The sequence below is a fragment of the Cupressus sempervirens genome, chromosome 9 (genome assembly GCF_028749045.1).
Source record: "Cupressus sempervirens isolate cs-2001-9-10 chromosome 9, ASM2874904v1, whole genome shotgun sequence".
Classification (NCBI taxonomy): domain Eukaryota; kingdom Viridiplantae; phylum Streptophyta; class Pinopsida; order Cupressales; family Cupressaceae; genus Cupressus; species Cupressus sempervirens.
The window spans coordinates 387002902-387015697 of record NC_143126.1 but is presented as its reverse complement, the minus strand read 5'-3'; the positions used below and the strand labels follow the sequence as shown (position 1 = coordinate 387015697).

Below are 12796 nucleotides of genomic sequence, written 5' to 3'. Positions count from 1 at the left end.
CATATGATTCTGTCATTCTTCTAGTTTATTTCAATCAGCAATTAAGGAGTAGATGTTATAAGTCAGTCTTGAATGTAATAAAATTAGTATGATGGTTATACGTTGTAGTTGTTGTTTAGGTAAACATCAATAAAAAATAAAGGATTATTCTCATTGTCTAAAAGAAATATCCTCTGTTCTGAAATAGAGTTTTATAAATGCATTTTTATTTTGCTTTCCTATTTTGAATTTGTTTGGTGTTAGCTATTGTGATTCTACTTGTGGCTGTTGTTTCAATTTTTCTACAGGGAAGCCCTAGCAACCATCTGGTGCTTTGGATCATCACATAGCAACAACCGCCCCTAGACCTTGTTGAATGGAAAAAGCCTGAAATAATTTTTATCTCTAGGTCTACACATCGATTCTCCCCACTTCTCTCACCTTGAATATTGTGAAAGCATAAATCTACATGGCAGAAACTAAACGTCGATAATATTCAGCAGTTTTGGAAGATTAATAAACTAAAAACTAGACATATAACGGGAGTTGGATGACATAGAGAGTGGCTAGAGAATCTAGGTTTAATAACGAGTTAAGCAAGAGCCTTGGCAATAGTTTCCTGCATGGCAGGAACTAATATCAGGGTGAGGAAGGAGATCAATAGACAATGACTCCCATTCTAATTTTTGCAGAATTGACAAGAAACATATTTTTTCATCCAAACAACCAACAAGGCCACAAGATCAAAGTTGTAGAGGATATATTGATTAATATTCATACCCACGAGGTACAATCTTACCTTTGGGACATAAAGTATTGCATAAAATGTCATATAACTTCACAAATATATTCAATAGGAGCAATATTATACCTTGAAAACATATCTATTTTTCTTATTACTATTATAAGCTCTTGCCTCTTTGAGGTTCATAGCCTACAAAAGTGTATATGCATATTGGTGCATATATTTTGGATAGTCCTCAGTGGGGGGATAGCCATTCCTGCATTCAATCAAATAAGAATGTCAAACAATAGAATATAAACTTTTTGAGTTACAAGTGATATATATGAAATGTGCCAAAACCAATTAATATTTTATTCTTCTTATCTATAAACTCAAACTTTTCTTGCCACCAAAGCTATACGTATTACAGTTATTTTGAATCTCCACTGCAATGTAATCACCAGCTTCAAGATCTAGTTTGATTCTTTCATATAACTTTATGAAGGTTGGGAGTCTTGACATAAGCATCCACACAATAAGATCTTCTTGATCTCTCAACTATCACATCACAGTCAGAAAAATTATCAAGCAGCTTTGAGATAAATTGTGCAATGCCTTTCACATACAAAAAACAACATTCATTTTTACTAGATAGCATACAAAATTCTCTACTTAAAGGTTTTGATGGATCTAGCTTGGCCCCACCAATTAAAGATTCATTCTGAAAATTGAAGGGATAAACATTTTTTCCCAAATTTATGTCCATGATAAATTTTCCAAGCAACGTTTGTCTTGTTGACTTATAGTTCAATGTCCTCGAGAAAAAAACTGTAGGTATCATTAAATAATACCCAAGATATGAGGCCACAAGGTACTATTGGCACACCATTTGATTTAATTCCAGGATCACAATTATTTATAATGATGTTATCTTGCAGACCATGCAATAGCTGCTCATTGCTTTTGCTTTTAACATATCTGCATTTAGTTGAAAGATTATAAAAACTAATATGCGGCAATTCTCAAGGGATAAAGTAAGAAGAAGCTTCATGTTATAAATAACTTTATGGGATAACTCTGAACTAGCAATGTAAGGCTCTATGAGATGACCAATCCTATAGACTATCAAAGCTTCTTATTATACATTATAAATAGGCTCTTTTCATTATAATAGGTAGTACACATTATAAATAGGCTCTTTTAATTGTAATAAGCATTAAACTTTGGTGAAAGAAATAATGAATATGACACCTGAGAAAAAGTTGATAGAATCAAACTCAAAATGTCAAATGTTGTGAAAAGTTTACATCTATTTTTTGTTAGAATTAATTCAAATGGGGAAAATCATAGAATATGAAAGACACTCCCGATCCTTAGTATATGATATAGGATGAATATGGACCTCTATTATGGGAAATAAAGTTGAGATGGGATTTGAAGCCTTGGAATATCTATTTTCATTAATTGAGAGTTCAACACTAAAGGAGATTCCCTCAATAGCATGCATAGAATATTTCTCAAAAGTATAAGCTAAAATCATAAAATGACTCTAGTGAACAAAAGTTCTAATTTATTTATTTTCTATATAACAATTTTCAAGATGTATCTTCAATTATTTTATGGGAAAAAGAAGCACCTTAGTCTAGCTAGGGGAAGTCCCTTCCTATGAAAGTTGGAAAAGCTAATAGGGTACATATGTTCAGTTCATTTTTTCTTATAGAAGATCCCCCTAAGCTTTCTCTAAGACAACCATGGTGTTGTGAACTAAGAAAAATTAATTTAACAATTTAACAATTTCTTCTCACACTTGCAAGATACCTTCATCATTCAGGGACATATTTCTACTATGTATTGCTTCTTCTCAGTTCACTGTACTTTTCCTCAAATATCCTGATCAAAAGAAGAAATGTTCTCAATATTCTCCACGCATTAGAAATGCAGATTTTTTGATATTTTGATTTCCTCCTATCTGAACTCTTGAACAATACAGTTCTTATCTCTATACATTCTAACTAAATTATTAGATCAATTCTAGAGCTTTGGCAGATTTAAGTAAAACTTGTAGAGTGCAAAAGCAATCATAAAGAGTTGCACCAATAGACTGTAGTTACCATTACAATTGGAGACTTACATGCTTCATATGTAGGGAATAGGCCAAGCAGGTTTTGTCAACTGAAAAACTATTTAAGCATCAAAGTTGCAATAACTCGAGTTAAAGCTGTAAAGTCATTTTTTGGGAAAACATTATCTTATATACACCAAAGAACAAATAATTGACATCAGTTGAGCATTTTGATTACAAGATAACAATCTCCTTTCCAAGGAAAAGAAAGTACAAACTTGTGCATTAATTGGGAAAAAAGTGCACATCCTTCTAAAACCAATAAGCTTTGTTACACAATCAATGCCAATGAGTCATAGAAACCACATCAAATACCACTAACAATGGCATGGGCTTTAACAATACAAAAATTACAAGGGCTTATACTTTGGAGAGAAATAGTTGACATTGGAAATGTTGTCTAACAAGGGTTCATATTTACATCTATTTCAAGAGTTTGTGGGCCTACAAGCCTTCGCATAGACACCCACCTTCATTTTCAAAAGATACGCATGCATAAAACAAAGCATGTATATGTTGCTCAATGGAAAGAAGAGGAGGTTCATTTGACAAAATTATCAAATGCAAATTCTTCAAACAATCCAAATTAGTTGGAAGCGATCCAAGTTTGTTTTCTATTAACTAGATTTTTAAAACAATACATATGTTTGATTAAATTTTGTTCTCTTTATATTGTTTATTTACAAATCAATACTTTTTGACAACTGCCACTCACATATTTCTTTGTACTTACATATTTAATTTTTTTCCTTGGATAACACCTCCTTGATTGCATTTGTACAAGTTTTTTCTCTTACACAAATGACTCCTACATGCTGATCTATTGGGCATTGTTCACTCTGAAACATGGTAATGGTTTAAAAGTGGAGATGTAAAAAATGTCTCCACTTTTGTAAATTGTCGTAATTAAGAGCTCTACCGATCGAAGCCTAGATTGTTTATTATTTATTTATTATTATTTATTGAGATTAATTATTATTTCCGTATTAAGCTTGAGTAGATTTGAACCCAAGACCTCCTAGATAAGAGGTTCATGATTTACCATTGTGTTGTAGGCTCTTGCCTACAAATACTTCAAATTTTTTATTAGTCGCATAACTAAACATTAATGGCATTGTACCTTCCTTAAACTCAATTCAAAATTCACATTTATGCATCCTCCCATATCTCTTCCATGTACCCATTGCACACCAAGGTACAAATGCTAGTTTACTATGATTTGAGCACTTTTGGTATTGTATATTCCAATGCTCTATTCTTATTCCCTTGAAGATGGAAAATACCATTTGTGTTTCAATTTTAAAGATGTATACTACTAGTAATTATTTGATTGGGCAGAGATGTTATAAGTTTTACAGCCAAGGTTTTGTTCTCTATGATTGATTGATGATGTACAATGGTGATTGAATAGGAATAGTATGATGGAAGACTATGAGTGATGATGGCATTTATTTAAGGTAGAAAGGTATTTGAGGAGAAGATATTGAAAAATGAGAGGGATGTTGGGGTAGCTGAGGATGAGTTGAAAGAGCAGTCCCTGGAGAAAATAAAGAAGTGTCTATTTAAACAAGGTTTGTGGACTATATTTCGTAGGGAATCATAAATCCTTGCCAACTAATTTGTATCCTACAAACATGGGCCCTAGAAAATCATCTTTGAATGTAAAGGAAATGATTCTGACCTTTTGGTAGATCCTTGTCAATTGTTCTGGAAATTAATTGTTTGTTATTTAATAAAGAGCCTCAATTGTGCTAGAACACTCTCAATGCTAGTCGATTCCTTCTACTCTGCAAATATACATACAAATTTGGTAATCAAGATGGTAAAGAGTACTAAATGCTTTTAAAGCATCGATATTTTCTTCTAGCAGTTTTGGCAAGTAACTCAATAGAGTAGCAGGAGATTGCAACCTATCAGCACATTAAACTCTAACAAAAGTAGAAATTTCATTTGAGAGGCCCGATTTATTAATGGAAGTGCCTATCTACTCAATTAAAGTCATCAACATTCAAAAAACAAGTAGTGTTGTTGTGAGTTACTGAGAAAAAAACATTCAAAGAGTCTTAATGAATCTTCCATGGAGAAACATGGCATGCATGCAAAATAAATTACCACAGAGAAGCTTTAGACTAAAATTATAATGCACAATGGAAAGAAGTAAAAAGAGTCATTACATTGCCAGGATGGAGAAGAAGTCATATTGTGTATTATAGTGGCTGAAGTACTTATTGACAAATCAATTAATAGACCAACTAAATGAATGCCCTCTATTGCTAACAGTGAGTGTTGTTGAGGACCAGAATGATTGCCATTGAATGGTAAAGCCACTTATTAATATGAGAGGAGATAAAAGTAAAGCCACTTATTATTGTTGACCATTCTACAGTAAGAGCAGCTATGTCAAGATACTATCCAACTAGCATCAACTCTCAGGAAAATCTAGTCAACAACAAAATTTTGAACTGCTCCTATCAGATATATGCTAGACAGACTATTGGGTTCCTTGTCGGTTAAGGGAATATATAGGAGATGCACATCTATTATGAGAGAAGATATTGATAATGAAACTCTATGAGAGATCTAATCAAAGTCCATGGCAGTAATCAGATTTATGCAACAAATCACAAGAATATATTTAATGATGAATTTGCAGAACTGAAAGTGGTCTCTGAATCAGTCCTAAGATAATTAATCTTTCATTTTGAGATTGAGTGGTAGAGGAAAAAAATGTTATAAATTAAAATCCTAGATGCACTTCTTGTATTGTTTGATGCAAGACAAGTTATAATCCTAAATGGTTTTCTTGTTTATAATTTGAGTATCATGTGCTTATTGTAAAGTATACCATTTTGATTTTTAAATACAATAATTCAAAAGTAGTGTACACAATATATGTTTTATCCTCCAAAGACATGATATGTTTATATATCTTCAAATTTTGGTATAAGGATAATAATATTGTTAAGTTTTGAACCAAAATATATAAATCAAAAGAGCAAATAATCATAGAACACATAAGACGAAATACGTTGGGAAAACCCTCCTACTCGATGATGTGAACTCAATGGAACTTTGCAAACACTATTCTTGGCTTCCTGTCAAGTCTATTAGACACTATTGGTTATGAACAAACCCTATTTAGCATACTTCTTTCATGCTTTGAAGTGAGGGTTTGATCAAACCAAAATTGACTCCTTTTGTAAACATGGTTCTTAAGTTCTATTTTGCCAAGTCTTGTACTTGTGCTTATCTAGCATTGTAGGAAATGTTCATGCTCTTGACTAACTTATTTGGGCCTAGAATGACCAAACAAAACAATTCCAAACTCCTTTTTCCAATCGCTTTCCAAACTGGCTATATACTTCCTAGTAGCCCTTTTTGCAATTGACCCTCCTATTTAGGTTTTTGACCATTATCTTGCAAACTTTCTTAATGACCTACCAGAAAAATCACCATTTAAGATACCCATTTGGACTTTGAAAAGGATTTTGGTAGTTTGGACCTCTGATACTGTCCATACAACACATTTCCCAAAAATGAGGGTTTCAAAAGGTTTTGTGGCTTTTCTTGGTTGTATGCTCTAAATGGACTTCTAACTTTCTTCAACTGATTGGTGGAAATTCATATTTGCTATGTACAGACCTCCATTCATTGTTCTTTCATCTCCAAAAGAAACCATGTCACAATCTTCCTTCCTATGCATTTACCAGGCTTATTTTGCCATTCATTTCTAGTTGGGTTCACTATCAACCTACCTAGGGCTTGCTAGTAAAATTCACAAACTGAATATTTTTAGCTCCAACCTTTTTCATTGTAAAGTACAAGGAGTCTACTTCTTTTCCCCAAGGTTTCATTAATTTTCAGCGGTGGGAAACAGAGATAGACTGCATTTTGTAAAAACCGCCCAGTTATGAAGGAAAATTGGTAGCATTCAATGACCTTGAAGAAAATATATACGAGACTCAATAAAATGCAATAAAAACCTATGCAAAAAAATCTAACAGGTATTACTAACCCCTATTTACAAATAAATTGCAGAACTAATGACTATTCATGTGATTGAAGGTTACAAACAACATGAAATCAGTCAAAAATTCAATTTTGGCATTCAATTTTGTGCAATAACTTGCTTCCAACCCGTACAACTTCCTTTTGAAAAGGATTATATATTATTAGTGATCATTACAACTTTTAGAAGGGCAAAGATAACTATTATTTGAAAGCACACCACTTATTTTCCTAAGTTGCACAAAGTTGCAACCTTGCAAATTTTTAATTTTTGCAAAGTTGACATCTTTATGACAATTTTTGGCTTCCTTGCCACAAATGGATGTAAAATTAATGTAATGGATGTAAAATGCATGTTTAAGACTTATTAGATCATATTCTGGACCTATCTCCATGTTGTTTGCCATGTTTTGGTTGTTTGACCACCTTTGACCACCTAGGAAGATCATTGAGATTTTGACAAGGAAAATGCTTCCAAGATGCAACATAAACCAAAATCAAAGTAAAAACACACACTTGGGTTACTGAGAAGCCCTTATTCTATATTCATGAACCAATATTGCGTCTTGCAAGCCAAAACTGGAGGTGCTCCTACACCACGAGAGAGAACCACTCCAAAAGATGATCATTTATTGAGTAATCAGTATGTCCGAATACAAAGATCACAAGCTTAAATAGTATTAAATCCTTTACTGGAATTATTAGCACTTACAAATCAATATAAATTATGATATATACAAACTGTCAAACTTATACTTAGAGAAATACTGGATCAATATCAACTTCATAATCATGTGGTGAACAGGAATGTCAGAAAAATCAGAATCCCCAATTTTAGCTTTCCAATCACAGAATATCATAGTTGGACAATAGATACACATATAAAAATAAATAAGAATGATCTCAATCACAAAAAATATATAGAGCAATAAGAGAACAAAGGCTCGCAACTAAAGCTCCTACATGATCTCAACCTCTGCTATGCTCACTAATAGTCAGACCTGTGGAGATGAGGAGAATAATGGCAGAATAATTGACAAGAATCATATGTCGATCTCACTAATATTTCCAATACTTATCAATATGATAAAGATTAAATGAATCAATTATATACATATTAGATAAAATAAAGAACTAAAAAACTCCCCAAAATTCTTTGCTTACAATAATATGTTTGCACACACGCAATGAACATACACGTCAAAATAGAGCTTAGAATAATATATTTTGTACACATTAAAGAGGCCCATCCAATGAGAGAAGAGACACCCACAAGGAAATGAAGAGGAACTAAAATGTAAATTTGAAGTGCCAGCTATTTCAAAGAAGCAATTCAAAGCACCAACCATTTCAAAGGAGCAATAAAGTGACGTGCACAAGGAAGATAAACCATAGTCTATAAATGATGAAGGTGAGCATCAAGTAGGAAACTGATACCATTCATAAATAGAAATAGTGAGTTGGATGCCATGTAGAACTCCACTAAGTGATAGAGAACTTGAGGAAACAAAAAAATTCTATGCACACTGTCGTAAGAACATCATCTCACAGTGGCATGATCATTCAATACATGTCCATGATATTACAAAGAAAATATTCCACGAATGGTCTAACAAGCTATAGTCTAGCAATTATAGGTGAACGCATGAATGGCTAAATGAATGAATGAAAGAATAGAAAAATAATGACAAAATAGCCATTTACATAGAGCTGGAATGATTCAAGCATTGCTTGGCACACCAAGGAGAAAGCTCAATACTCGATGTGAACCAAACATGATAACATGTATGCGAAACCTCCAGTTAGCGAAAACATGACATAGTGACTAGACATCAACATATATAAGGAAGCACAAAAACTAGCCATATACAAAATTATAACATGTATGCTAAACCTCCAGTTAGCAAAAATATGGCATAGTGACTAGACATCAACATATATAAGGAAGCACAAAGACCAGCTATATGCAGAAGTATAATAAGAACATTGAAGACTTGTTTTGAAGCTATAACTTTAACAAATATATATTATAATATATCATTAATATTAAAAATATATATTATATATTTTTTATTAATTAATATTATGTTAACAAATAATATATTAATGTTGATTGTCACTATGCCCATATTATTATATTAATATGGTCATATTCTTCCATTTTTTCATTTGCTCATTAATTTATTTAATTATTAATTACTAAATTTATTTTTAAATGGGGACATTAACTATGATCAACTCTAGATACTTATGTTTGTACTTTGTTCACTAAGCATTAAATACTTGAAAACTTCTAATAGTTGGCAAGATTCTATTGCATTCCACAACTCCTTCACATTGTGATTTTGAGTGTGGATCTGAACTCCACTCTGACAATGTGTGATGGTTTTGTCTTTTCTAAGGATAATTAATGCTCACATGGTTTCTATACAGCATAATATTATATTTAGTGACAAAGAATTGGTGTATTGTTATAAATCATGACTTTGAATGCAAGTCACACTTAGATATGGTTAATGCACTATGGGAAGTAATTATGAACAAGGGCTACAAAGCAGCCAAGTTTCTACCGAAGATGGTATAGGTTTTTTGGTGGGAAGGAAAGGTTTTTAGTTTGGAAAGTGGGATGGAGGACAGTCAGTTTAATGAGAAACATTGAAGGAAAGGTTTATAGTTTTGAAACTGGGATGAGGACAGTGTAATAAGAAACACTTTATCAATGAAAGGTTGCAATAGTGATAGGCAGAGCACATGGAATCGGAGAATCCACTATTCACCTCTTTACCATATAGAAATGGTGTAGGTGAGCTTGGAGAATATTGTATCAGAGTTAGTTGAACAAACTAAGTGTTGTTATTAAGTAATGAGAAATCTTGGTTCTTAGATGTTGCTGAGTCATTCTGCATCAATAAAATTCATCTTAATCCGATGATGAAAAGGTTTCAATTCACTAAGTTTCACAAAAGTCAGACTAGTTCAGATCTTCTAGAAGGTGATGATATAAAGACAATGTGAGTGATGATATAAAGTAAATGAGGGAGCATGTGATGTTATACATTATTTTGAGGAGAAGCCAAATACTCCATTGAGATTGCATTGAGGTAGAAAATTGAAATTAGAGCAAGAACAAAGCACCTTCCTTATAAAAAAAGACCAGATAGAATAATCTTTCATAAATAAATAATAAGTGAAGGAAAACTGGGTAGTGCAGCAACATGATAAGGAAGTAGAAATTACTTCATTCCTATGGACCCAAATTTAAAGAAACGTTGAACTCAGTTTAGGTCGCCCAATTACAAAAGTATGACTCACCCCTAGTTTAGTTTCATGGCATAAAAGTTGCATAAAATTGGAAAAGGCAGAAGTTCCATAATATATTTTCCTTATTAAAGGTGGTTGCCTTAAGCCTTTCCATTGCCTTCTCTTAAGATAGAGATATAATTTTGTGTTGTCAAGAATCTATGACTCGAAGGATGAGAAAATAAATACTTTGGCATTCTTGAATTCAAAATTTTTGACCATCAATTGAGGCATCTTTACAATTGCCTTCTAAGATAGGTTTGAAGTAATGTCACAATTACTATCATACTCCAACTCTAACAAACACAACTCTTCAAAATTATGCATTATGAGAACAAGTGTTGATCCACATACAACCAAGTTGGGATTCCTCCACGCTGAAGCTCTACTGGGAAAACATAAATGCACTACCTATCACGTGTAATCTTCTTTAATTCTAAAACCCATAGCCTCACAACTGTTAATAGGACACAAGAATAAGCACTTAAACAAAACCATATCCCTGAGATCTAATAGGATTATAGTTGTTGTACAATAACCCATATTTCTTACACAATCATAAACCTCTAAGAAGTCATTTCATTGTGATACAATTTGATATTGTTTTCCCTTCCATAGCGTGTTTCCCACTATTATCTCATGCTCTTTGGTGAGCATCAACTAAGGAAGTTGAACAAAAGTATCCCTTGTTGGATTGCATACCACAACCTTATCCACTGTAGGAAAATCCTCCCTAGTAGTGATATGTTCACGTGTTTTGGTGAGTGGATTGTACAAAATTAGTTCATTCCATAGCATGTGAGGAAAGGGGACAATCCTCAGGCAGATGTCTATACTTAACAATCAACAAGAAAAGCTTTTGTTGTCATTGTTGATAGGTTGAAATTGCTAATTATGTACAGACAAGCACAAGATGAGAGGGAGAGAAAATTAATAGATCAAAATCCACCACTTGAACCAATATTGTATCATTTAAAATTTATAAATAGCATAATTGGAACTATCAAAATTGTAGTTGAAATTGTTTGGATAATGATAGTCTATCAACATGTCTTGATCTTTGAATAGATTTTGGATCTCAAATGTCTTTATGGGGTTGGTGGTTGTACAAAGTACTTAGGGTCATTTCATATTCTGATCAAAGACTTGGAGTCATTGTATTAAGGTACTATTGTAAATTTGTAAACAACAAGGGACTGATAGAAGTAGACTGTACATAGGATAGCATATTTGTTGACAACAATGTATTGATTTGATAGTTGGAGATGCCATGATTTTGTATGAAAGATGAATATAAAGAGGATATCTTATTGCAATGGTATTTGAAATAACCAAATATTATGACCTTGTGGAAGAGAATTGAATCCATTTGTGTGTGAAAAGATAGTAAAGGTGTCTTATCTTATTAGAAGTTGACCAAGGAAAAGAAATGGTGCCATCTTTATGGCCTAAAATTTTCTATCTAGAAATAGTACCATGCACCCACATAAAACATGTGGCAAACTTCTTTAAAATCATTTTTTAAATATATATATATATATATACACTACTATCCTCTCTATAATTCAAACAAAAGTCAAATTCTATAAGAGCTGCCACCTCAATAAAAGAGTGGGATCAAGAAACAGAAACACCAAAGCTGCTAAAGCTAAAACACTCATCATGTTATGCAAGGCTACCACACCAAGCATTCTCACTGTCGAGCCAAACGGGGAGTTTTGAAATAAGGTTCGAGCTTTCGTCAAAGCATAATGGTGGGTGATTTTTTCTAAATTACTCTCATTAACATGCATGTTGGTTTGACAGTATGGCTTAGGAGACCATAGCATACCCACTTAATGATAGAGAATTTCATGATGTCTAGTGAAACAATAAATATTTGAACTGTGGTCACATAGTAACCCCATTGTATAGTTATTTCATTTCATTTAGGTAAAACTTGCAAGTTTAACAAACCCTCATAGCCAGAATTGGCATTTTGTTAAAACCTCAATTATTTAGGCAAAAGTGATAAGTTTAACAAACCCTCGTACCCAGTATATGAAAGTTTCATTCATGAAAAGAATAACATGCAAATTGGCATGTGTACAATAGGAGAACATTTCTTTTGTAATTTTAAGAAAAGAAAAATGGAGCTATATGATCTATAGTATGGCTAGAATCAAAACAATCCTTACCTTGAACACTATTTTTCCCATGCATCCAGAAGATCTTTGTAAAGCACCAAAAATCGCTCAAATCTAAAATGAAAGATTTCTAACGGAGAAAGGCCAAATTTTGTATGGCCGGAGACCTAAATTTTGTATGGCCGGAGACCTAAATTTTGTATAGCGGGAGAGACCTGGTCAGACCAAAAAGACAAAATAGAAAGTCGAAGTATCTTTATGATATGCTCGAGTTTCAACTTTTAATATTGAATATTAATATTTGTTAAATAATATATTTATTTACTTAATAATTATACATGTAATTTTGTATTTTTACATAATATATAACATTATGGTTGACTCTAGTATGTTCTAGTTTGACAAGCCAAAGTATATTTATTTTTCTTTAATGTGGATCCCATGATAATGTAAGTGTTTATTGATCATATATGTATAATTAGTAATAACTCTTATTTATGGAGGTAATGATCCTCTCATAATAGGAGCTAGACCTTT

The 12796-nt window shown here is 32.5% G+C and overlaps 1 long non-coding RNA gene across 1 annotated transcript; it reads right to left on the bottom strand.

Moving 5' to 3' along the window:
- Nucleotides 1-719: 719 nt before the first annotated feature.
- On the bottom strand, nt 720-12509 carry LOC149538886 (uncharacterized). The gene is made up of 2 exons (XR_016356125.1): nt 12311-12509; nt 720-980 (listed from the first exon to the last, which is right to left on the bottom strand). It is a non-coding gene; the product is annotated as an uncharacterized LOC149538886 (long non-coding RNA).
- Between the last annotated feature and the right edge of the window lie 287 nt (nt 12510-12796).